Source organism: Staurois parvus, unplaced genomic scaffold (assembly GCF_062004578.1).
Source record: "Staurois parvus isolate SC_StPar_1 unplaced genomic scaffold, SC_StPar_1.0 ptg000025l, whole genome shotgun sequence".
Taxonomy (NCBI): domain Eukaryota; kingdom Metazoa; phylum Chordata; class Amphibia; order Anura; family Ranidae; genus Staurois; species Staurois parvus.
Window position 1 is genome coordinate 2,508,503 of NW_028317821.1, and position 24,276 is coordinate 2,532,778.

General features: G+C 39.6%; 1 protein-coding gene across 2 annotated transcripts in view; it reads left to right on the forward strand.

Annotated features, from left to right (window-relative positions):
• The first annotated feature begins 6,200 nt into the window (after window positions 1–6,200).
• LOC149471174 (uncharacterized) overlaps window positions 6,201–24,276 on the forward strand; it is a 71,958-nt gene continuing 53,882 nt past the window's right edge. Inside the window, exon 1 of one of the 2 annotated variants that reach the window (XM_089693671.1) lies at window positions 6,201–6,330. The gene's annotated coding sequence lies outside the window, so the exon portion shown is untranslated. Of the gene's footprint in view, window positions 6,331–6,352; window positions 6,480–24,276 lie in introns of those variants that run through there. The other variant, XM_089693679.1, reaches the window with a different exon arrangement.

The following is a 24,276-nucleotide window of genomic DNA, read 5'->3' on the forward strand; positions in this document are numbered from 1 at the left end:
GCCTGGCCCTATGTAAAAAAGTAATTCCCCTCCTATTTGCTAAGTCATAATTGAACTGTGATTAACCACGTTTTTGGAAAGTTGAGTTAGGGCTCGTTCACACTTGGCTGTTTTACCAATGCTTTCCAAACGCCCCTATAGCATTTGATAAGCGTTGGTCCGGCATTTGCGGAGCGTTTTTTAATGCTCCGCAAACGCCGCATGCGCGTTGCTAGGCGTTTGCCGAGCGTTAAAAACGCCCCACAAACGCCTACAATGCAGTTTGAATGGTGTTACCGCTCCGCAAACACCCCGCAACCGTGTTGCAACTGCACCGCAAATGCCGGCCGGGCGTTTGCGGAGAGGCACCTTAGACTAGAATAGGAGGCTTCAACATCTCCTGACTCGACCAGAGGCATCCGTTTTGCTGCGACGCAATGCGACGCGACGCAAACGCTCCTGTTAGAACAGCACAATGTGCTGTAATGTGCAAAACCTGCACACAACGCTAGTGTGAACATAGCCTTAATGTTAACTTGCCACATCCAGGCCTGATTACTGCCAGACCTGTTGAATAAATAAATCACTTAAAGTGGTTGTGAAGGCTCAAGGTTTTTATTTTTTTTTTTATTCATGAAGGTAAAAACCTGTTCTGTGCAGCATCCCATCCAGCCCCCCCTAATACTCACCTAAGCCCCCTCTCGATCCAGCGATGTGCATTGGAATCTTGGCTATCCCAGGACTCCCTCTCCTCATTAGCTGAGACAGCAGCGGGAGCCATTGGATCACACTGCTGTCAATCACAGCCAGTAAGCCAATGAGAAGAGAGCGTGCTTCACTTTGTCAAACAGCTTCTATTTAAAGAGATACTAAAGGCTTACATTGACATGTATCAGTCTGGAAAGGGTTACAAAGCCATTTATAAGGCCTCGGGACTCCAGCAGACCATGATGTGAGCCATTATCCACAAATGGAAAAAACTTGGAACAGTGGTGAACCTTCCCAGGAGTGGCCAGCCTACCAAGATTACTCCAAGAACACAATGACAACTCATCCAGGAGGTAATAAAAGAACCCAGAACAACATATAAGAAACTACAGGCCTCACTTGCCCCAATTAAGGTCAGTGTTCATGATTCAACAATAAGAAAGAGACTGGGCAAAAATGACATCCACGAGAGAGTTCCAGGGCAAAAGCCACTGCTGACCAAAAAGAACACAAAGGATTTTCTCACGTTTGCCAAAAACATCTTGATTATCCCCAAGACCTTTGAGCAAATATTCTGTGGAGTTATGAGGCAAAAGTTTAACTTTTTGAAAGGTGTAAGTCCTATTATCTGGTATAAAACTAACACAGCATTTCATAAAAAGAACATCATACCAACAGTCAAACATGGTGGTGGAAGTGTGATGGTCTGGGGATGCTTTGCAGCTTCAGGACCTGGACGACTTGCCATAATTGATGGAACCATGAATTCTGCACTCTACCAGAAAATCCTGAAAAAGAATGTCCAGCCATCAGTTCATGACCTCAAGGTCAAGTGCCCTTGGGTTATCTAGCAAGGAGTTTAGGGGTCAATTACTTTTATACAAAGGACCGGGTAGGTTTGGATAGCTTTTTTCCCTCATTTTAAAACAGCATTTTGTATTTACTTGGTTTATCTTTCAATATTAAAATTTGATGATTTTTAATCATTTACGTGTGACGATTATGCAAAGGAATAAAAAATCAGGAAGGGGGCAATACTTTTTCACAGCACAGTAACTAATTCCAGGTATAGAAAACCTGACTCTTGTAAAGCAGATATATACTTTAGCAAGGATGTCAAATGAATGTGCAGCTACAGCACAAAGAAGGATTTCCAATACAGATAAAGTAAACATTTCACAGGTAGTCACTGGTGATTACCAAGAGACTATTCAAGAGAAAGAAGTAAGAGAATAGTTGTGTTCCTTTGGCACTTCTTGATAAACATACAAGTACATGAGTACAAAAACATACAGTTCCAGACACATAAAGTATGCAGCGACAGACATAAAAAATAAATGAGATGGATTAAAACTACAGTGTGATGTGTATATGACAAGACAGTATAGCCTAAGAGAAAGCCTTAGGGCAAAAACACACAGCAACATATTACCTGAAACACTTTCAGCCTGGTTATTGCCAATGGAACATCTTTAAATAAATATTGATGTGTTGTACAATTTTATCTATGCAGTGGATAGAAAATAAAATATTTCTTCGGAATGCTTCCTAGACAGTGTTTTATTATTCCAAGTGAAAGTGCAGTCTTCAATCCACACAATCTGGCTTGTCATATGCTTGAAGACCCCTTTTTGAGGTTCTTTCCTTAACTGACAGATTGTTAATGATACTGGCTTAGGAGGGCCAAGAACAGCCCGACTTAGACAAAAATTGCTCCCAGATCAAGGATCATTTGCAAAGATAAGGCTGCTCAAGAAATCCCTTGGGGCAATAAAATGTTTTTTTGGGCCAATTGAGGTGCTTGCTATTGTTCACAGGTATTTTCCAACTCTACGCAGAAGAGGAAATATCAAAGCACCTGCTATCATTGGCCAAGTATTATGATGGGCTCTAGTACTCCATCAACTTTCCACGAGGAGAGGCAGATATCACCCTGCACATTGTTCTTGGGGGAGATATCAGTCATTTTATGGGAAGCCCAAGTCAGGCATGTGTGTCCCATTAAAGAGCTTCTTTAAAGTAATTGTAAAGGATAATTACAAAAAAAAAATAACAACCATGTTATACTAACCTGCTCTGTGCAATGGAATTACATATAATGACTCTAACCCTTCTCTTTTCGGGTCCCCGGCCAATGCTCCTGGCTCCTCCTCTCTTCTGTGTGCCCCCATAGCAAGCTGCTTTAATGGGGGCACTTGTGTAAGCTCAATCCTGAGCATGCTACCTGGTGACTTGGCCCTACCCCTACTCCCTCATCACAGGATTTGACTGATAGCAGTGGGAACCAATGACTCCTGTTGCCTCAGCAAGCCTGAGGGAATGGGGAGAGAAGACAGAACCAATAAAGATGAACACTGTGTTGGATAGAGTAAGTATAATGGGAGTGAGTGGGCGATACTGCCACCTAAACATTGTTTACCTTGATGCAGGGACTGTCTAGGCTTTAGATAACCTGACTGCCCTAGGTAATTAATTCCAAAAAAAAAGCTATCAAAAAGCTGAGCTAACAAAGTACTAAAAAAAAGCTTGTACTGATGACCCATAATTTCAAGACCATCGGAAATTATATCTGGTTGTGCCTTTTGGCAGATCCTACATACTTTCCAATGAAATACAGGCCTTCTGAAAGTCAGTATTTCCATATATTTTACCAGGTCCTCGCCTATATTACAGTCTACTCTCTCCATATGACACCCGGAAGTTATCGTATTTTGTGAGAATCTGGTGGCTCTGGCAGCAGGATGCTTATTATTATATACATGTTGGTTGCTATGGCTAGAGTTATGCCATTGCACAGACCTAAAAAGAGGGACAGTAGTAAAACAACAACAGATTTGTAATCAAAAGTGGAGCTGCCCTTCTAAAAAAGGTACACTTGTAAAGACAATATGGATTTGCTCCCAAAAGGACATTTTAAAGTAAATATGAATTTTGGAACAAAAGTGGTATTGTCCCCCCAAAAGAATAACAGTTGTATAGGAAAGATGCATTTTGGAACAAAAGGAGAATGTCTCTCCTAAAGAAGAATAATTGTGAAGGAAATGTGGATTTGGTTTCAAAAGACCAACATCTGTAAATAGGAAAATAGAAAGTATACATTTGGGGTCCAAAAATGGACCAGCTAAGTAAGAAAGATACATTTGGGAACAAAAGAGGCATTAAACCTACAAACAAAGGATAGGTGTGAAGAAAATATGGATTATATTCTGAAAGAGAGACACTTATAAAAGAAAGATACATTTAGGAATGCAAGAGCCAATGGGAGTTGATTTACCAAAGGCAAATAGGCTGCTTACTTTGAATTGGATTTTTTTTCTGTGCAATGGAATTTACCCTTTTAAATGAGGTGAAGATCTGCTGAATTCCATCATCTAATCATGTTACTAGCAAAAATACTTTTCTTTTAATATTTTCTTTGCATGTGACATGGCTTGCAAAGTGAACAATTTGCCTTTAAAGTATAAGTTCACCTTTTATAACACAATACATGTTATACCGATATTCTGGGTGTAACATGTAACATGTTACGATCTGAGCGGCCCCTTTTTCCCGCTTTCACAGTTAGCGGGGGATCCTCTCCCCCTTCGCTAGCTCTCACATTTTTAAAGAACATGGCCGTGCGCCCACCCGGCCGAGCCACTCATTCACAGCATTCTGTGAATGAGAGGCTACAAGTCCCAGCTGCCTTAGCGGCTGTCAGCTTGTAGTCTTCAATGAACTACCATGATGCTGTGGAGCGCCATGGTAGTTCATTCATTCTTCCTGTCAGTATATCTGCTTACTCGTACATCCTATATGGCAAGCAGATGTTCTGACAGATCTGCAGGAGACCTGCATGGCACCAGCAATCTACTGATTGTTGGTGCAATGCTTTATAGGCTGCTGAAGGCAAAAATAATAAATGACATTTTTTTACCTGCAAAAAATGCACATTTATTATATTTTACTAATAGGTGAACTTATCCTTTAACCGCTTCCCAATCACCCTATAGCAGATATACTGCGTGATTTATCATTTCCGGGTAGGGGGCACGCTTCCTATCCGCACCGCCATTCTCGGCCGCGGGTGTCAATCACTGAGTCCCGGCCAGCGATTACTTGCCGGTGCCCAGTGGTTGCCGAGCAGCTCCGATGGGAAAGAGAACTGTATGTAAACAATACAGTTCTCCTGTCACCTTGTGCACACTGCCTTGAATGGCTGTGTGCAGCACAGTCATGCAAAGCAGTGTGATTACAGTGAAGCACACACACAGACACAAGTAAAACAGCACACAGTTAACCCTTTGATCGCCCCTCATGTTAACCCTTTCCTGCCCAGTGCCATTAGTAGAGTGTCAGTGCTTTTAATTAGCACTGAGCACTGTATTGGTGTCACTGGGGATGTCAGTGACACTAAGTCAGTTCCCCCCAGTGTCAGAATGCCCGCCACAGTCCCGCTATAAGTTGCTGATCGGCGCCATTACTAGTAAAAATTAAAAATAAAATTCCAGTATCTATACCGCCATTTGTAAACACTATAACTTTCACGTAAACCAATTAATTTATATGTATTGGGAATTTTTTTAGCAAAGACATGTAGCAGAATACATTTTGGTCTAAATTTATGATGAAATTAGATTTTTTAATTTTTTACTGTACATGATTAATAGCAAAAAGTCAAAAATATTGTGTTTTTCCTCAAAATTGTCAGTCTTTTTTTTTATAGCACAAAAATTAAAACACACAGGCAATCAAATATCACCGAAAGAAAGCTCAATTTGAGGAAAAAAAAGGACATAAATTTCATTTGGGTACAGCATTGCATGACCGCGCAATTGTCAGTTAAAGTAACGCAGCGCCATAACACAAAAAATGGTCTGGTCAGGAAGGGGGGTAAATCCTCAGGAGGGCAAGTGGTTAATAAATCAATCCCAATGTGCTTACCATAGAAAAACAGTTGTGAAGGAAAGATGGATTGTTCCTTTAAAAAGGAGGAGGTTTAAAAAAAAAAAAGTGATTGTTCTCCGAAAGGAAGTGATTTTTAAAAGATGGACTTGGGTCCAAAAGGTTAGAGTGATTTGAGATCAAAAAGAGGAATTGTTTATCAAATAGAAAAGCAATCATGAAGAAAATATGGATTAGAGCCCACAAATTGAATTGTTCTTCAAATAAAAGGACAATGGTGAAAGAAAAATGGATTTGGTTCCAAAAAACAGAAGTTGGACAGTCGGGGGCTACTCGGATAACAAGCAATCAAGCTGTATTGTTGAAACCTGGTCTTTTATGATAAGCTCTCCACACTGACTAGCAATTAGTTACAGTTGCTAGAAATCCTGCCCATATGCTACCAGTTATCATCTCCATCTGACCATGTTAGGATGTTATTTGTAACTGCACATCCTCCTGCGTCTATTATGATGCCTTCATCACCTCACACTCTCGCTTCACTTTGGTTGTGCAATAGTCCCAACTCTTTTTTTTTTTCGCTTTCTCTTGCTGAGTCCTAGTATGATACAGAGTAATCTGATGGGAGAAAAACATTCACTTGTGTCTTTTTCTCCTCCCACACTCATGACTGCAGCAAGCATTTCCAAGCAGCACTAGGAGGAGTGAGAAGGCAGAGGAGATCTCAGGCGTTCCAGGTTCATTGCTGTGACTCACAAGGTAATGCCATTATTTCCACCACTCCTGAGTCCAGGGAGATCTTGTGTCGCTGTCCCTCTCCTGGGCTACCTTACTTTGACTTTTTAGATATTTATTGCTCTGCATTGATACTGAGCACAAGACCTGCTCTGTGAACTCTATATAACAAGGTATCTTTTATGCCTTTCTTTTTTTTTTGCTGTGTCTGTTTGTGTGTTTTCTTGGCTTCACCACTGGTACCTAGACTTAGGTCAATGTTCATCTCATAGGAAGGATGTCTGTCTGCTGAAGATGGCAATGCCATCAATAAGGGGGCAGCACGTGCTGAAATAGTAGATGCTCTCTAGTCATGATTCTTCAATGTACATTTCAGCAGATGAGCTCAAGTGAATGTGTTATGACTATTCCACATAGATTTCAGTAGATACATCTAACTGAATGTGACGTGATTATAAAATATAGATTCAGGGTTTTTTTTAACACTTTGCATGTCAAAAATAGATTTTTTTTATGTGAACTTGCTGCACTTAATCGGTTTTTGCACACTTACACCTTGCTTTTATTTGAAAAAATACTCACCATGTGTTCTTCAATTGAGACACAGAATAGAAGCTTTTATCGTCATCATTTTCTGTGATTCATTAAGGCTGATGTACTAAAGGATTTCAGAAAGTTGACACAATAAAATGAGTAAATATTTTTTTTTTCAATGATCAAATTCTGTAAAAAGAAAACCCCTTTTTACTTATTAATCTGCACATGATTGGATAAGTGAAATTACTATTCACACAATTGTATTAATGTGCCAATAGCAGGCATTGTAAACATGCCTTTTAGAAATGGCCCTTTATACTGTACTTCATCGCTGGTTTGTACACTTGAACATCAATGCTTTCATTACAGATACTTGCATATAATAGCTATGTGTATTTGGTTTTTTTTTTAAGTCAAACATTTGAAATGTGATCCAGAGTATTACCCAAAAAGAAGTATAAAACATGGTCAAGATTCTTCAAATGATTTAAACATAAAAGAAAGATCCAGGCAAACCAAAGCTTTGTTATGTGCATTGTGGGTCTCTTCATTATTTTAGGTGACTAAACACTAGAGAGTGACAGATTTGAGACACCTGTGCTGCGTATTCAAAGCCCAGGTCTCTTTCAGGTAGGGCATTGCATGAGGTCATGTAATTAGCAGAAGATATTCCATTCATGCCTCGTTCTTTCATGTGGAAGAGAGTTGTAGTCAATTTATCACAGTATGGCTACATCAGTGACTTTAACATTTGTGTTCTGCTGTAACATTTTAACAGAGGGGATTCCATTTCTTCGTATTGCATGCAGCTAGATGCGTGTTTCCAAGGAGACGACTGGCCTGCCATCGTACTTACACTCTCTGCCTCCACTATTTTGGCTTTGTGTGTGTGTGTGGTTTTTTTTTTCCTTTTCGCCTCTTTTATTTTCTGTACTCTGCCCATTTTCCCCCTCTTCTAAAGCTAGAGTTTTTCTTCACTCGGAATACAGAGCTGATAGCCTTGGGAAATATCCTGGATCTCTTATCTCATCATAAATAAACATATTTGATGCAGGTGACAGTTGCTGGAGGCTGTTTAGTTGTTATGGTGTAGGCACTTATGGGACTGCATAGTGAATACACCTCCAGACTGTAAAATGGAAGGGAATTCATGTTCCAAATGAATCTAGATCCTTTTAGAAAACCTTAACATGCTTTTGGTTAGTTATTTCATATTTGACATAATGGATTAGATATATAAACAGCTGTCAAGAAGTAGAACAACACCACTTTTCTATGTGATAATGGGAAAGTTATTAATACCCATCATAACAAAGGTACAAACCAATTGGGCTTAGTAGAAATGGTTCTGGGCACTGGTGTACTATGTTTTTGGAATATCACCTGTTTTATGTGTGTTGAAGTGTAGCTTCACCATGACAGCACTTAGCTGCAGGAAGGATGGAAGCAGTCACCTTCGAAGTGTTGTGCAACACCTTCTTACATATTCCTATGTTGGAGGAGGCTGCATGTATACATCAACCCCAATGTGTAGCTATGGTTTAAAACTGATAGATAATGATCACCTTCACTTAGGACACACCAATCAATAGTGCACACTCAATATTAAACAAAAACTGGGCTGTTTCTCCTATAAAGGTATAACCTTAGCAACATAATACACAAAATAGCATAATACACAAAATAACAGCAGCACTCCTGCTATTTTGTGTATTATATGGTTTAAAACTGCCAGGTTAACAAAGGAACATTGACTATAGGTTGCAACATTTCGGTATATAAATATATATATATATATATATATATATATATATATATATTTAAAGACAATGATTATTATTATATTATTTTTTTAACAGGTTGTCATTTCACAGTGTCAGTGTTGTGCTATTGACATTTGCAAGATGCAATCTATTTAGTAATAACCTATTTGATAATTTTTAGTAATAATCTATTTAGTAATAACCTAATTGGTAATTATTAGTAATCATCTATTTAGTGAAAACCCTTTGACAGATATAATTCAGTTTGGAAGCTATCAGTTATATACAGTATATAGTACAGTTTTAGTAAAGCACTATGTAGATAGGGTTAATATATTCCCACGTGAAATTATTTAAGCTTGTTTACTTGTGACAATGTCTGTAAAATGCTGTACGGTAAGGTGAAAGGAAAAGATTTTCTGGTGGCGCTGAAGCAATGCAACAGCCTTGTATCATCATTACCATGACAATCGATGTTCCTGGTGTTCTGGAAATCTGCATATAATGTAGGCTTCATAGCTGAATTATTCTCTCTATAAAGGTGGAGTCAATAGCTGTGTTTTTATGAAAATCTATGTGCTGAGCGTTTAATTTTTCCGGTTTATTTGGATTGGCTTTTGAGCCTTTCCCCCCCCCCCCCCCAACCCCCTTACTTTCCATCCCCTTAAACCAGCCTTTCTGAAACTTTTTGACATGGAGGAAGCCTAGAAATGACATCCTGGTCTCAGGGAACACCTGTTAATAATTATTCCATCTAAATCTCATGGTACATTAGTGCGATGGTCACTACGAAGAATGTTCCTTACATTTGTGGTCTTTGGGAAAAATCTCCTCCTTACAGATAACTGAAAATATCATTATTGTCAGTGATCACTTATCTGGGAGGCAGAATTTTCTCATTGCTTAAGGAACCCCTAGTAACTTTTGGAGGAACCCTAGTGTTCCTGGTTTAGAAAAGCCTACTCTAACTAATATATGCCAAGTCACCATATTGCCTTTACCGTGACATACAGCAGTGATCTCCAAACAGCCGCCACAGGCCACATGCAGCCTTTTGCTTGCCTCTATCTGGCCCTATGGAAACTATTCCTCCCACTGACACCATTAATGGGTCACTATTCCTCCCACTGACACTATTCTTCAAATTAATACCAACTATGGGGCAGTATTCCTCTTGTTAAAATGTGGGGGGATTGTTTACTCCCACTGATACCAGGCCATTTCTACTCACACTGGCCACACTCCAGCCCCCCCTAAAGCCTGAAGGACAGTAAACTGGCCGTTTGTTTAAAAAGTTTGGAGACACCTGGAACACAGCAACATAAGAAAAGCCAACTTTCATGTAAGTCAAAGCTACTGAAAGCCAATTTCTGAATTTCTGATCGATTGCAATGGATCATCTCATACTGTTTTACTGAAAGAACATACAGTACATAACAAAGAGATATTTTAGTTCTAGGTGGAACCTGGTGGGCTGAGTTTTCCCAAGGATTCTTATTGGTCATAGATACTCCAGCATCAAGACCTTACTGACTCTGCCCCTGCCTACCTGAGAGTTTTGGGTTTCCCTGCCCACATTTTCATGGTTAAGCTCCGCCTTTATATAAGATAAATAATTAACATGACATAAAGGGTTGATTGACTAAAACTAGAGAGTGAAAAATCTGGTGCAGCTGTACAATCAGTTTCTAAGTTCAACTTGATCAATCAAGCTTTGACAAAAAAACTGGAAACTGATTGGTTTCTATGCAGAGCTGCTCCAGATTTCGCATGCTCCAGCTTTAGTAAATCAACCCCAAATTGTCTGATGATTTAACTCTGCAGCACCTAGCATAAATGAGCTTAACCACATGCCGCCCAGCCACTGTAGAAATACGGCGGCAGGGCAGCATGGCTGGGCAAAACCACGTTTTAAAACATGTGTTTTTAAAACAGGTAGGGGGCGCGGCGCCGCCCTGCCTGTCCCGCCGATCACAGCCGCGGATGTCAGTCGCCGGCTCACAGCCGGTCGTTACCGGCTATGTCCCGGCGATCGGCGGCAATCGCTGACAGAGAGCACAGCTGCAGTAGCTGTACTTTCTGTCAGTTCCCTGACAGCTCCAGGACACGCAGATTGGGACAGAAGAGTTTATCTCTCTCGATCAGCGGTGTTCCCTGCAGTACACACCCCTGCCCCCTAGTAAAGCACTCCCCTCACACAGTTAACCCTTTCCCTGAATAATAAACTTAACCCCTTCCTCCCCAGTGCCATTAGTACAGTGTCAGTGTTTTTTTTTTTTGCACTGATCAATGTATTGGTGTCACTGGGGATGTCAGTGACCCCAAGTCAGTACCCCCCAATGTCAGAATGTCCGCCGCAGTCCCGCAGTCCTGCCATAAGTTGCTGATCACCGCCATAAGTCACTGATCGCCGCCATAAGTCGCTGATCGCCACCATTATTAGTATAAAAAAAAACTAAAAATCCCAGTATCTTTCCCGCCATTTGTAAACGCTATAACTTTCACGTAAACCAATTAATTTACACATATTGGTTTTTTTTTTTTAGCAAAGACATGTCGCAGAATGCATTTTGGCAGAAATTTGATTTTTACATTTTTTTTACTGGACATGTTTTATAGCAAAAAGTCCAAAATATTTTTTTTTTCCTCAAAATTGTCAGACTTTTTTTTATAGCGCAAAAAATAAAAACCGCACAGGCGATCAAATACCACCGAAAGAAAGCTCAATTCGTGGGAAAAAAAGAATGTAAATTTCATTTATGTACCATATTGCATGACCGCGCAATTGTCTGTTAAACTAGCGCAGCGCTGTATAGCAAAAAAATGGCGTAAATTGCAGTATCTATACAATAGTTTGTAGACGCTATAACTTTCACACAAAACAATCAATATACACTTATTGGGATTTTTTTTACCAAAAACATGTAGCAGAATACATTTTGGCCTAAATTTATAACTAACTTTGAGTTTACTATATATTTTGTATAGCTAAAAGTAAAAAATATTGTTTTTCTTCAAAATTTTTCGCTTTTTTTTGTTTATAGCGTGAAAAATAAAAAGCCCACAGGTGATCAAATGCCACCGAAAGAAAGCTCTATTTGTGTGAAAAAAAGGGCGTAAATTTTGTTTGGGTGCAGCATTGCATGACCACGCAATTATCAGTTGAATTAGTGCAGCGCCAAGTAGCAAAAAGAGGCTTGGTCATTAAGGGGGGTAAATCCTCTGGAGGTCAAGTGGTTAATGGATAGCTGGGAAATAGTTGGGTACAGAATAACATGATATAAATTAGATACAAGAACAGACAAAAATGTTGTGCTCCTGAATTATTATTATTATTATTCAGGATTTATATAGCGCCAACAGTTTGCTCAGCGCTTTACAATATAAAGGGAGACAATACAGCAACAATTGCAATTGCAACTGCCTTAAACTGGTCACATATGTTACAAATAGTCTGTACCACCTAAGTAAGTTTAGATTGAAGTATGCAAAACTTTTGAAGTGTGGGAGTCACATGAAACGTAATAGAATCATAAAACATGGATGAGATTGTATGAATCAGTGGCTTGATGAATTGGAGTAATTTTCCATCAGCTCTAAGCAGGCTGTAATTTGAGTTGAAGTTACAATTCTACATATTGCTCCCGGGATTATAATTGTACATATTGCTCCAGGATTACATATGGGGTTGATTTACTAAAGGCAAATAGACTTTCAGCAAGGAAAGTTGCACTCTGCAACGGGATTTGCCCCAGAGGTTAGTGAACGAGGTAAAGCTCTGCTAACTTCCATCATCGCTTTGCAAGCAAAAATGCTGTTTTTTATTTTCCTTACATTTGATTGGGGTATTCTTTGCAAAGTGAAACTTCACCGCATTAGCTTAGCTCTAATTCCCTTGAAAATTGCAACTTACCTTACAAAGTGAATAGTAATCATACAATCTTTTTCTTTTTTCAGTCCTCATTGAACTATAAGTCTTAGGTTAAGGCTCTGGGGTTTATTTAATAAAACTAGAGAGTACATAATCTGGTGCAGCTCTGCATAGAAACCAATCAGCGTCCAGGTTTTATTGCCAAAGCCTAACTGAACAAGCTGAAGTTAGAAGCTGATTGGCTACCAGTTTCTGTCTGCACCACTTTTAGTAAATCTACACCTGTGTGTGACAACCTTGCATGAAAAGAATCCAATGATAAAAACATATAAACACTAGTAAAACAGTCTTGAGTAAAACACAAGTAAAATTTTGTAGCATGTGTGCCCGAAATAAGTAAACTATGGGGGAAATTTACTAAAACTGGAGCACTCAGCATCTGATACAGCTGTGCATAGTAACCAATCAGCTTCTAACTACAGCATATTCAAATGCGCTTTAACAATAAAACCTGGAAGCTGATTGGTTTCTATGCAGAGCTGCACCAGATTATGCACTCTGCAATTTTAGTAATTAACTCCCCGTGTCTATAGCAAATTGAGATCTAGTTTTTTTGTTTATTCTTGTCTGCCATTTTTTTCAAAATACTAAGCCCTTATGCCGGCCATACATGGGTCAAAATTTGACCAATTTTTCGCCCGAAAATCAGACCTAAGAATAATCGGCCGATTTTCGCTCTGTTAGTGGGTCAATGGCACCGGCCAATTGTCGTGGTTCCTCCTCTTATCGGTGATCGGTCGTGTTGGAAAATTCATGAAAAATGACCGATTTTCGACTCAATGATGGTCAAATCGTATGATCATTTTTCCAAAAAGAATATGCGCATGAGCCGTGATCTGGAAGGAACAGAAGTTTCGCCTGTTATATGGGGTGAACTTTATGACTTGGTCGGGCGATTTTCGAAATCATTGATGGCACCATCGGATTACCGAGTGAATGACTCTTTAAATTTTCGGACGAAAAGTCGTTCAGAATTCAACACGTATTTGGCCTGCAGTAAGTCTACTTGCAATCCTGCTGCTGGTGATGGAAGACAAATGTGGGCAATGAAACACTTACCTGCTTGCATGTGTCGCTCTATTGTCATTTTGGTGAGTAAAATATCACTTTCGCTGATGATATACATTTTGCAGTGCTTTTGGCAGCGAGTGAACACTTTCTCACGCACCCAGTCAGCAAGGGAGCGACACATATCCTTCACATTTTGCAATCCTATTTCTAGCAAGTTTTCACCAGTGAAGCAATCATCATATGACATGGACCTAATAGTGATGGAAATATTGGGGTTTCTATATAGAGGTATGGACCTGTATAACCAATCTGATTTAACCCTTTCTTTCTGTGCTAGCAAAATGTTATGGTGGTAACTAATTGAATAATATAAGTAACACCTTTCTTTTAATGTTTTAATGAGACCTTTCATCAATTTGCAGGACCTATGCATTTAAAGCAGTAGTAAAGTTTGAAAAAAAAAAAAAGATTTCCCCCTGCAAGGCAATGTTAGAATGTTCTAGTATGGATCGCATACCAGCACAGTATGAGAAACTTGCTTTAAAACAAAGCCCTCCAATGACAGGGGTTCCATCCAGGGGCATCCCTAGGGTTGGTGTCACCCGGTGTGATAACACTTGGTGACACCCCCTCCGACGATTCCTGCAGAATGGACTGGATCTGTGGATTGAGCATAATGGATCGGACTCCGATCCATTACGCTCAATCCACAGATCTGATCCATCCTGCGGGGATCGTCGGCATGCTTTACAACTTACCTTTTTGTGGAGCGTGTCCAGTGTCACCCCGTGCGATAGGTGTCACCCGGTGTGACGCACACCCCCTGCACCTGCCTAGGGACACCACTAGTTCCATCTTCACCAGGTCCTCCTTCTGGGTTCTCAGGCTCCGGCCAATTGACTGACCGAGCCCTTCCGCACATGCTTGCAGGAGTCATGACCAAGGCACAGAGCTCTGAAGGAGCAGCACGAGTATGCTGTTCCTTCAGAGCGCATGCGCCAGTGATGTCACCGGCTGATACTCACTAGAATATCTCCTAAACAATGCACATTTAGAAGATATTAATTTTACCTACAGGTAAGCTTTATTATAAACTTACCTGTAGGTACAAATTACAGAAATTAGTTTACTACCACTTTAAGGTGGATTTACCCTATAATAAATGCAGTCAGTCTACAAAATGGCTAAGTTTTAATGTGGACCTAAACATGTCCCTTTTGTTTGCAGCAAATGAAATGAACTAATTACATTAGAGATTAGGGAACTTCTCCAAGTTTGCTAACCAAAAGATGTCCATTTTTCACTACAGCTTACACATAGGATAATTGCTAATTCCCGCGCTGATCCTTTCCGGATTCAGTAATGATTCTGTAGTCAACTGTAAGTTATTATTTAATTGCAAGTTACTGAGCATAGCCTGCTGAAGCATATAGCTGCAATTTTTGTGTTGAATTCCTTATAACGCATGGTTAGGGAATGCAATAGAAAAAGTGCAATTTTAAGACAAATATCACTATTTTCAGAACTTCATTATTGAACTTGGAAATATTTAATGAACAAGTTTGTAAACACACCAAGTGTACACAACTGTATTTTCTAAAAAAAAAATTATATCCAAAAATTTTTTTATCTAGAACAGAACTATGTTAATGCAAAAAGTAAGAAAAAACCCCCATAAAAACCATTGATTTCATGCATTGTGTAAACAGCCACTTAAATGTAAACTGTAATGATTTTGGGTTAATTTTGATTGAATCTTGTGTTTAGTCTTGATCCACACTGATGCATTGTGGGATTCGCTGTGATTCCGTGTGTGAACACCCATGCGATCTGATTCCACTGTGGCACAAAAAAGGTGCCTGCACCTTTATTGTGTGGGTGTGGTGCAATTTGAGCTATACAGAATGAATGGGTTCAAATCGCACTGCAAAGAATTGCATGTGATTTGAACAGGAATATGGTGTGATTCCAGTCCGAGTCACATGCGGTTTCCTGCACCGCATCAGTGTGGACCAGGACTTAAAATGTGTACATTTCAACACTGATGGTTTATATTCATCTTTGTTTACTATTTATATAAAATCATTATCATCCGCTTCCCGACCGCCCTATAGCAGATATACTGCTACAGGGTGGCAGGGGTGCGCAAAATCACATATATGTACGTGATTCTGTATTTCCAGGTAGGGGGCACACGCGTGGCCATTCACGGCCGTGGCTGTCAATCACAGGGTCCCAGATGGTGATTACCCGCTGCCACCCAGTGATTACCGAGGATCTCCGACAGGGGGGAGGGCTGTTTTATTTACTAACAGTCCTCCTCCCTGTCAGCTGGGGCACACTGCTCTGGATGGCAGCCATCCAGAGCAGTGTGCATACAGTGAAGCACCAATACACCGTCCACCAGTAAAACACTCCCAGCACACAGGGAACCCTTTGATCACCCCTCATGTTAACCTCTTCCTGTCCAGTGCCATTAGTACAGTGTCAGTGCTTTTTTTTTTTAGCACTGATCACTGTATTGGGGATATCAGTGACACCAAATTAGTTCCCCCGTGTAAGAATGCCTGCTGCAGTCCCGCTATAATTCGCTGATCGCTGCTGTTACTAGTAACAAAAAAAAATCCCAGTATCTATACCGCCATTTGTAGAAGCTATAACTTTCACGTAGACCAATTAATTTACACGTATTGGGATTTTATTTGTAGCAAAGACATGTAGCAGAATACATTTTGGCATAAATTTATGATGAAATTTGATTTTATAACATTTTTTACTGGGTATGTTTAATAGCAAAAAGTCAAATATATTGTTTTTTCTCAAAATTGTAATTTTTTTTTTATAGCGCAAAAATTAAAAACACACAGGCAATCAAATACCACAGAAAGAAAGATCAATTCGTGGAAAAAAAGGACAGAAATTTAATTTATGTGCAGTGTTCCATGACCATACAATTGTCATTTAAAGTAATGCAGCGCCTTGACGCAAAAAAAATGGCCTGGCCAGGAAGGGGGGTAAATCCTCAGTAGGGCAAGTCGTTATACAAACAAATGGATACAGGGTCCACCCAGATATAAGATTCACTTAGGCCTCTTTCAGATGGGATGGACTTCTTCAAGCGGATCCTACTGCTCAGCGGGGGGTGGGGGGTTTCTCTGCTGATCTCCACTGAGCAGGCGGATGACAGGTCCGTGTTCGTTCTGCTATGCTATGCAGAACAGACACAGCTCGCTGTTTTCTGTGGGACGGTCAGATGCACACGGACTGCCTGCCCATTTCCATTCAACTGTCATCTGATTTAATCCATTGGACGGATAGGGAACAGATCCCCATCCATCCGTTTTTAGCGTACTGGATCGGATGTGTCTAATGACACCTGCCGCTCCATAGAGAGCTATGGATGGTCCAATCGAGTCCGCTTGAACAGCTGACAGGCAGATCCAATCGGACCATCAGTGTGTGAGGGGCACTAGAGTTTTCTGAGGCCTGGTTCACACTTGTGTGATTTCAAATGCAACTTGAGTCGTACAGAATTGCATGACAATAGAAATAGCATTGTTTTTAACTGTGGCTGATCACATCAATGCAACATGACTGTGATGCAAGTTTGGGGAAGGGTCTTATGCTACTTTGGTGCAATGCAGTGCAATTTTGTGGCTCATAGATTTGACTGTAAATGTATCAAAAACACACATACATGCATTAGATGTGATTTTTTGGCTTTTGTTTTGCTGAAGTATTCTCCTGTGTAGGACAATAGTAATAGTAGTAGTTGCATCCAAAAATGCAGACCACTAAAATCGCATGACAGTCACAAAGCACTTGCTTTGTGTAATCGCACCTGAAATTGCATTCAAAACTCATCTCACTCATGAAACCACTATGTCTCTGGATTGTAAGAGTGATATCTTGGTCACTAATGACCAAGCAATGATCAAGATATCATTTTCTTATGACAACAATTCCCTTTGTAAAAGTATTCCTAGTGGCTAAGAAGCTGCTGGATTACTTTTACAAGCAGTGGAAAAGGGTCTCCCCCTCCCGCCATTGTCATCACTGCCTCTACCAGGCTCTTCCCAATGATTGGGGAGCTCGGTGAGGATGCCACCAGTGGCAGGAACAGATTTTGTTCCTTCCAGTCAGTGACATCAGAAATTGGAAGCAATGAGGATTTTGTCACTTTCGGTTTCAGTTCCTTTGTTTACAAGCCTTTGCCAATCTTGTGCATCAGCAGATCAAACCGATCTTAGTTTTATCTGCTGCTTTGGAGGCCAGAGGAGAAATCTGGGGTCTCATAAACCCCAGATCTCTCCATAAAGAGGAGGTGTCATGATCCATACTATCATGGGGATGTTTTCATTCCTTGTGATAGCAATAAAAATGTGATACAAAATGTAAATGAGCAGTGTAAAAATAAATAAATAATAACGTAAAAAAATAATAAAATGCTCCCATCCCTCCACGCTCGAGCAGAAAGGAGAACGCACATATCAGACCCACATGCGTACGTAAACAGCAATTGCACCACACATGTGAGGTATCACCACAATTGTCAGTGTGAGAGCAATAATTCTAGCACCAGGCCTCCTGTGTAAATCTAACATGGTAACCTGTAAAGGCTTTTAAAACTTTGCCTATTTATAATTTAATGTACTGTAGTTTGTTGCCGTTCCACAGGTATGCACAATTTTAAAGTATGACATGTTTAGTATCTATTTACTTGGCGTAACATCATCCTTTATATTTTACCAAAAATTGGGTATTATATTGTGTTTGTGTGCACTAAAATTCATTACACTGTATATTTTCCCTAAAAAATGCATTTGAAAAACTATTATTATACAGTATTTATAAAGCGCCAATAGTTCGCTCAGCGCAAATACCACATGACATAAAAAATTGAAACATTTGCCATTTTATTCTCTTTGACCTCTGCTTAAAAAATATAAATACAATGTTTGTGGGGTTCTAAGTCATTTTTACAAAAAAAAAAGATTTTTTTCATGTAGGAGAGCAATGTCAGAATTGGTCATGAGCTCAAGTGGTTAATTGGGAATCCTGATATTAACAGTTTTCTTTTGCAGATTGACAATGCTAAGCCACTGCCTTACAAAAAAACAGCACCATTCTCAGCCAGCCATGTGTGCTCCTTTATTAGGCTGCTTGGCCACTTATCAGATCTATCACATAGATCAATGGTCTCCAAACTGTGGCCCAGGGGCCAGATGCGGCCCTTTGCCTGCCTTTATCAGGCCCTTGAGGCATTATTCCTGCCACTGAAACCAACAATTGGGCCTAATTCCTGCCACTTAAACCAATGGGGCACTATTTTTCCCACTGACATCAATGATGGGGAACAATTCCTCCCACTGACAGCAACAATTTCTCCTCCCAATATTAAAGATGGGGCATTGTTTACTCCCACTGGGCACAATCCCCCCCCCCCCCAAAGTCTGAAGAACAGTAATCTGGCCCTTTGTTTAATACGTTTGGAGACCTCTGACATAGATGATGCTGCTAAATATGAGGCAGTTGTCAGCTTTAGAGTTATCAGCGTTGTCAGCCAGCAACAGGAAGTGCTGTTATTGACCAGATTTCCATGTAAGAAACTTTGCAACAGATTAACAAAAAATAACTGCTTAAGAAAACTGTATTCAATGAAGCTCAATGCCAAACATACCACAAAAATACAGATTTATGGTTTACATTCACTTTAGTTGGCTAACTCGTTTTTGCACAGAACTGTTGGCGTGCACATATAGCATATGCATGTCATAATTTAAATTGATTTAGGGTTGTATATTACAGGCTAGAGAAATATGTTATGTCCTAGATTTGGAAAGGCTTTCCTACTTAGGCATGGTCTATTTTGAGAGAGTAATGCCCTAGACACACATCCCTACCTCTTTTATCATCAATCATATTACTGAGGAAGTGTTAAGTTCCTCTCTTGGCTTCAACACTGTGTCTGCTTTGTATGCAGAGCTCACGTTTAGCTATGTAAACCCTCTTTACAAGTCTGAAGAGAAAGATTAGAAAGCATGTAAAATGATTACAGGGAGTGTTATAATTCCATTCAGTAGAATCTGTGTCCCCTCTTCAACTCTCCTGCAAGGCCTACCCAGTGTCCACCTATAGCCAGACAGGGCAAATTATCAACATAAGTTGTTAATATAAGACTTTGCTGCTATCTCCTCTCTAATGCTGTGTACACACTAGCAGTTTTTTTGTTAGGTTTAACCCAGTAGGCTGAACAAAAAAAAACTGAAGCTTTACTAACTATGTGATGTTAGCACAGCAATCTCCCTGCTGAGCTATTGTCTTCTGACAGGAGGACTGCGCCAGAACAGCGATCACAGCCATTGACTGCCAGCACTAATCGGATGCTGGTTTTCCAGCATGCACGTTCAACAGAAGCTGTCTTTTTGGCCGGCTTCTGTGGGACAGGTGGGTGTACACATGGGCAGAATGTCAACCAATATTCAGCCCGTTGTGTATGGGGCTTAACATGACCAAACTTTGCTATGTAAATGATACTATGGTCAGTACCCAGTGCTGTTCACATTATTGAAACAAGAAGCGTTAGTGTCACGTCACTTCAAAATGGAAGCCTCATGTCAAGTCTGGAGGAGTTTGAAGCCTTTCAACGCCTCCCATTCACATCTATGGTGACGCTCCACAAACGCACTGGCAGGCAACTGTGTTTGCAGTGCTTTAACCATTAGCCGCCCGGCCTATAGCCGTTTGGCGGCCGCAAAAATGCTGTAGCTTTCCGGGGTGTACGCCATTTGGCGTCCTCCCGCACATGCGCAGTTCGCGCGGTTGCAGAGCTGCGCAGCAGCGCGATCTGTCACCGGCCGTGTACCTCAGACACGGCCGATGACAGATCTGAGTACCGGCCCCCATTGCTGGTACCATGTGACCTGCTGTGACCAATCACAGCAGGTCACATGACAGTTGTATACTATTGCTTTATTCATGCCATCCATTGTATACTAGTGCCTAGCTGTGAATGGTCACATCGATCACATGCACATGTCATGTGATTAGCTGTGGCCAAATCACAGCTAAGCACAAAAAAAAAAAAAACCTGAATGAATCGATGTCATTCAGGTAAATGCTTGCTTATAGCAAAGTAATTCTTTGTTATAAGCAAATTGTGTAAAAAAATACTGATCACTTCCCCAAAGTAGTACAATGTTACTATGGTAACATTGTACAACTTTGGTCATAATAAAATATGAAAAAAAATCTTAAAAAAATAAAAAAAATGTAATAAAAAATTAAAAAAAATAAAAAATATATATATTTTTTTTTTCATACTGTCACCAGTCAGTGTCCCTGTTCACCACCATGCCAGTTATATGATGACGCTGTATGTAAAAAAAAATAGTGAAAATAATTTTTTTAATTTTTTCATTTTCCGAAAAATTATGACAAAAAAAATACAACTTCAAAAAACTCGCAATTCCTCTTATGAAGTACGTTGGACTGTCTACTCTGCAAAAAGGGGTCATTTGGAGGATATCTGTACTATTCTGACATTCTTGGACCTCAAGAAATTAGATTGGCTGTCAGTACTTCAGGATTGATCAATTTTCAGATCTATACCATAGTTTGTGAACTATATAACTTTCCTACAAACTAAATAATACATCCTAATTTGGGTTATTTCCACCAAAGACATGTAGTAGAATACATCTTGGCCTAAATTTATGAAGAACAATTATTTATTTGTAAACTTTTATAACAGAAACAAAGAAAAACGTGGTTTTTTTTCTAAATTTTTGATCTTTTTTTGTTAATTTAGCAAAAAATAAAAACCCCAGTGGTGATTAAATACCACCAAAAGAAAGCTCTAGTTGTGTGAAGAAAATGATAAAATTTTAGTTTCGGGATAATGTTGTATGACCGCGCAATTGTCATTCAAAGTGTGAGAGTGCTGAAACGTGAAAACTGGCCTGGGCAGGAAGGTGTAAAATTGCCCGGTATTGAAATGGTTAATAACATTACAGTTCATTATAGGCATTTGTGTGCAGTTTTAACACTTGTAAAATGCTTATAAAACGCATCAAAATTGTGCATAGGACATTTGGGGTCGCTTTTAATGCTTGTAAAATGCCAGTCTAATGTCCATACTAAAGCTCATTAACGCCTGTCTAATGCCCATACTAATGCTATAGGAGCATTTGTTAAGAGTTAGAAATTTAGTCAAATGTGAACAAGCCCTTAGGCAGTTAACCACAGGCATCTTTTGGTAATACAGTTCTACATTCTAGCTACTCCCTTTCTTATTAAAGCATGAGGGCAGCACAGTGGCTAAATGGTTAGCACTTCTTCCTGGCAGTACTAGGGTTGTTGGTTTGAATCCCAGCCACGGCACCACCCGCCTGGAGTTTGCATGTTCTCCCTGTGCCTGCATGGGTTTCCTCCAGGTACTCCAATTTTCTCCCACACTCCAAAGACATCCTGGTAGGTTAATTGGATCCTGTCTAAATTGTCCCTAGTATGTATATGTATGAATGTAAGTTAGGGACCTTAGATTGTACACTCCTTGAGGGTTAGGGACTGATCTGAATGTACAATATATATGTAAAGTGCTGCGTAAATTGATTGCACCATATAAGTACCTGAAATAAATGTTAGTATATTTATCAAAAAAGGACTACAGCACTCCATCCCACTTCCCAAGCAACAGTCACTGAGAATCTCTAGCTACAGAAACAGCACCATGAACAGCTCCAAACGTTCTCTGTTTTAGCCTATAAATACTGTATTACCTCCATAGAGGAATGTTTAGACAATCTTTGATGCTGACGTTTGCACATGTGTATAGTAACAGGCTATACAATTTGGGAGAAAAAAGAAAAATTAGGGTTTGTCCTTATTTTATATTGCACGGTGAGGCTGGTCATCCACAATTCTTGTCAAGTTTAATTTCAAAGGCACGTTAAGCAGGTCTTAATGTGATTATCCGTCCTAGATAAGTCTAGAAAAGATCACCAAAAAAGGATTTAAATCTGAAATCCTCAAGAAATGTGAACAGCCTGTTAACCTACAGCAACAATAGACAATGCAGATGTGCTGGCATATACAAAATGAGAAAGTGGCTTTAAAGAAATTTAAAGCCCAAAAGCAAACATATATTATAGTGAAACTTACCAATTCTTAGATGTGGGCTGCATTAGGTTTCTTTTTTAGGACTTCTATTTTCTGTTTTCTATTTTCATCTGGTTAGTATTCATCCAGTACATCTGATGTTTTTCAAAAGAACAATCTTTCCTGTAGATGTATCAGTTGACAGGGATGAGACAAACCATTTACCACTGGCAGGTGTACAATGATCAGCTTTTAGTTATTTATGTAAAACCTTTATCCCAAACGGACAAAAAAAACTGTTTGCTGTAACTGATTACAAAGCGTGAGCTGAAGTTTGGCTTCCCTTTTTTTTAGTTTATTAAAATCTGCTACTGCATTTAACACTATCCATCCACCTAGACTGACAATGCTGCTGTCTACTGTGCCTCCTGTGCTCATTCATCTATAGCTGGGACACAAATACAGGAGGTGCGTTACTGGTCAAATCACCAGAAAAGCGGGGAAAAAAAACCTAAAATAGAAAACTAAAGCAGCCAACACATCTAATGATTGGTAAGCTGCAATATAATACATTTTTGGCTTGGGGTTTAACACCCCTTTAAATCATCACTTCAATGACTTACAATGTTTTTAAACCCAAGAACAAAACCGTAATATATTGCAGCTTGCCAGTCACTGTATGTGGGGGCTGCATTTGTTTTCTTTTTTTCACCTTTTGAGCCTGATAGTAGTATTTCCTGTCCTCGAGTGACAGCACTCACTCATTGTTCTGCACCTGGAGGAGGAATGTTGTCAACCTGCAGCAGAAATACAGTCACATTATCTCATCATCTCTCTTCACATCATCATCATCATCTCTGCCTGGCACTGAAGCTGTAAAGCTGACCTAGGAAGTAGTAATGCTAAACCATGAAGAAGAAGAATGATATCATTACAATTCTACAAAAACTTTGGAAAGTATATATTGTATATACTGTATATACTGTATATACAGTATGTATAATATATACAGTTTGTACATTATATATATATATATATATATATATATATATATATATATATAAATCAATGATATTATATTAATACATTTTATATGTGTTATTAATAAGTTATTCATTGTTAATTATTAATATTCACAACAATAGACAGCAGCAAAATCTGCCCATCAGGAGATCTCTAAAAGCCATAATCACCACTCTTAATTTTTCAGGCATGTAAAAGGGAAATACTAAGTGACAGATTTATATTTTCCAGCATGCTATGAAATCTGACAGCAACTTTGAGATCAGTGATATGGCATGTCATGTCTTATGTGAATTGAATCGGTCACCGTCCATGTGAAAACTGCATAGTGTGGCCAGTCTCAGTAAGAGCAACCAAAAAATGTCACCATCCATATTTGTATCAACCCAGGCAGGGTTGTTATTAGAAACCATGGGGCCCCATCCAGCCAAGTGACAGTCCCCCCCCCCCCCCAGTTGCTTCAGTTATGTTTGAGCACAGTGAGTGATTGGTACCAATCATGCAATGTGTTCAATCAGGAAGGGAAGGGGCTGGTAAATGTGACATACACTATTTTGGCAAAAGTATTAGGACGCCTGCCTTTGCACGCACATGAACTTTAATGGC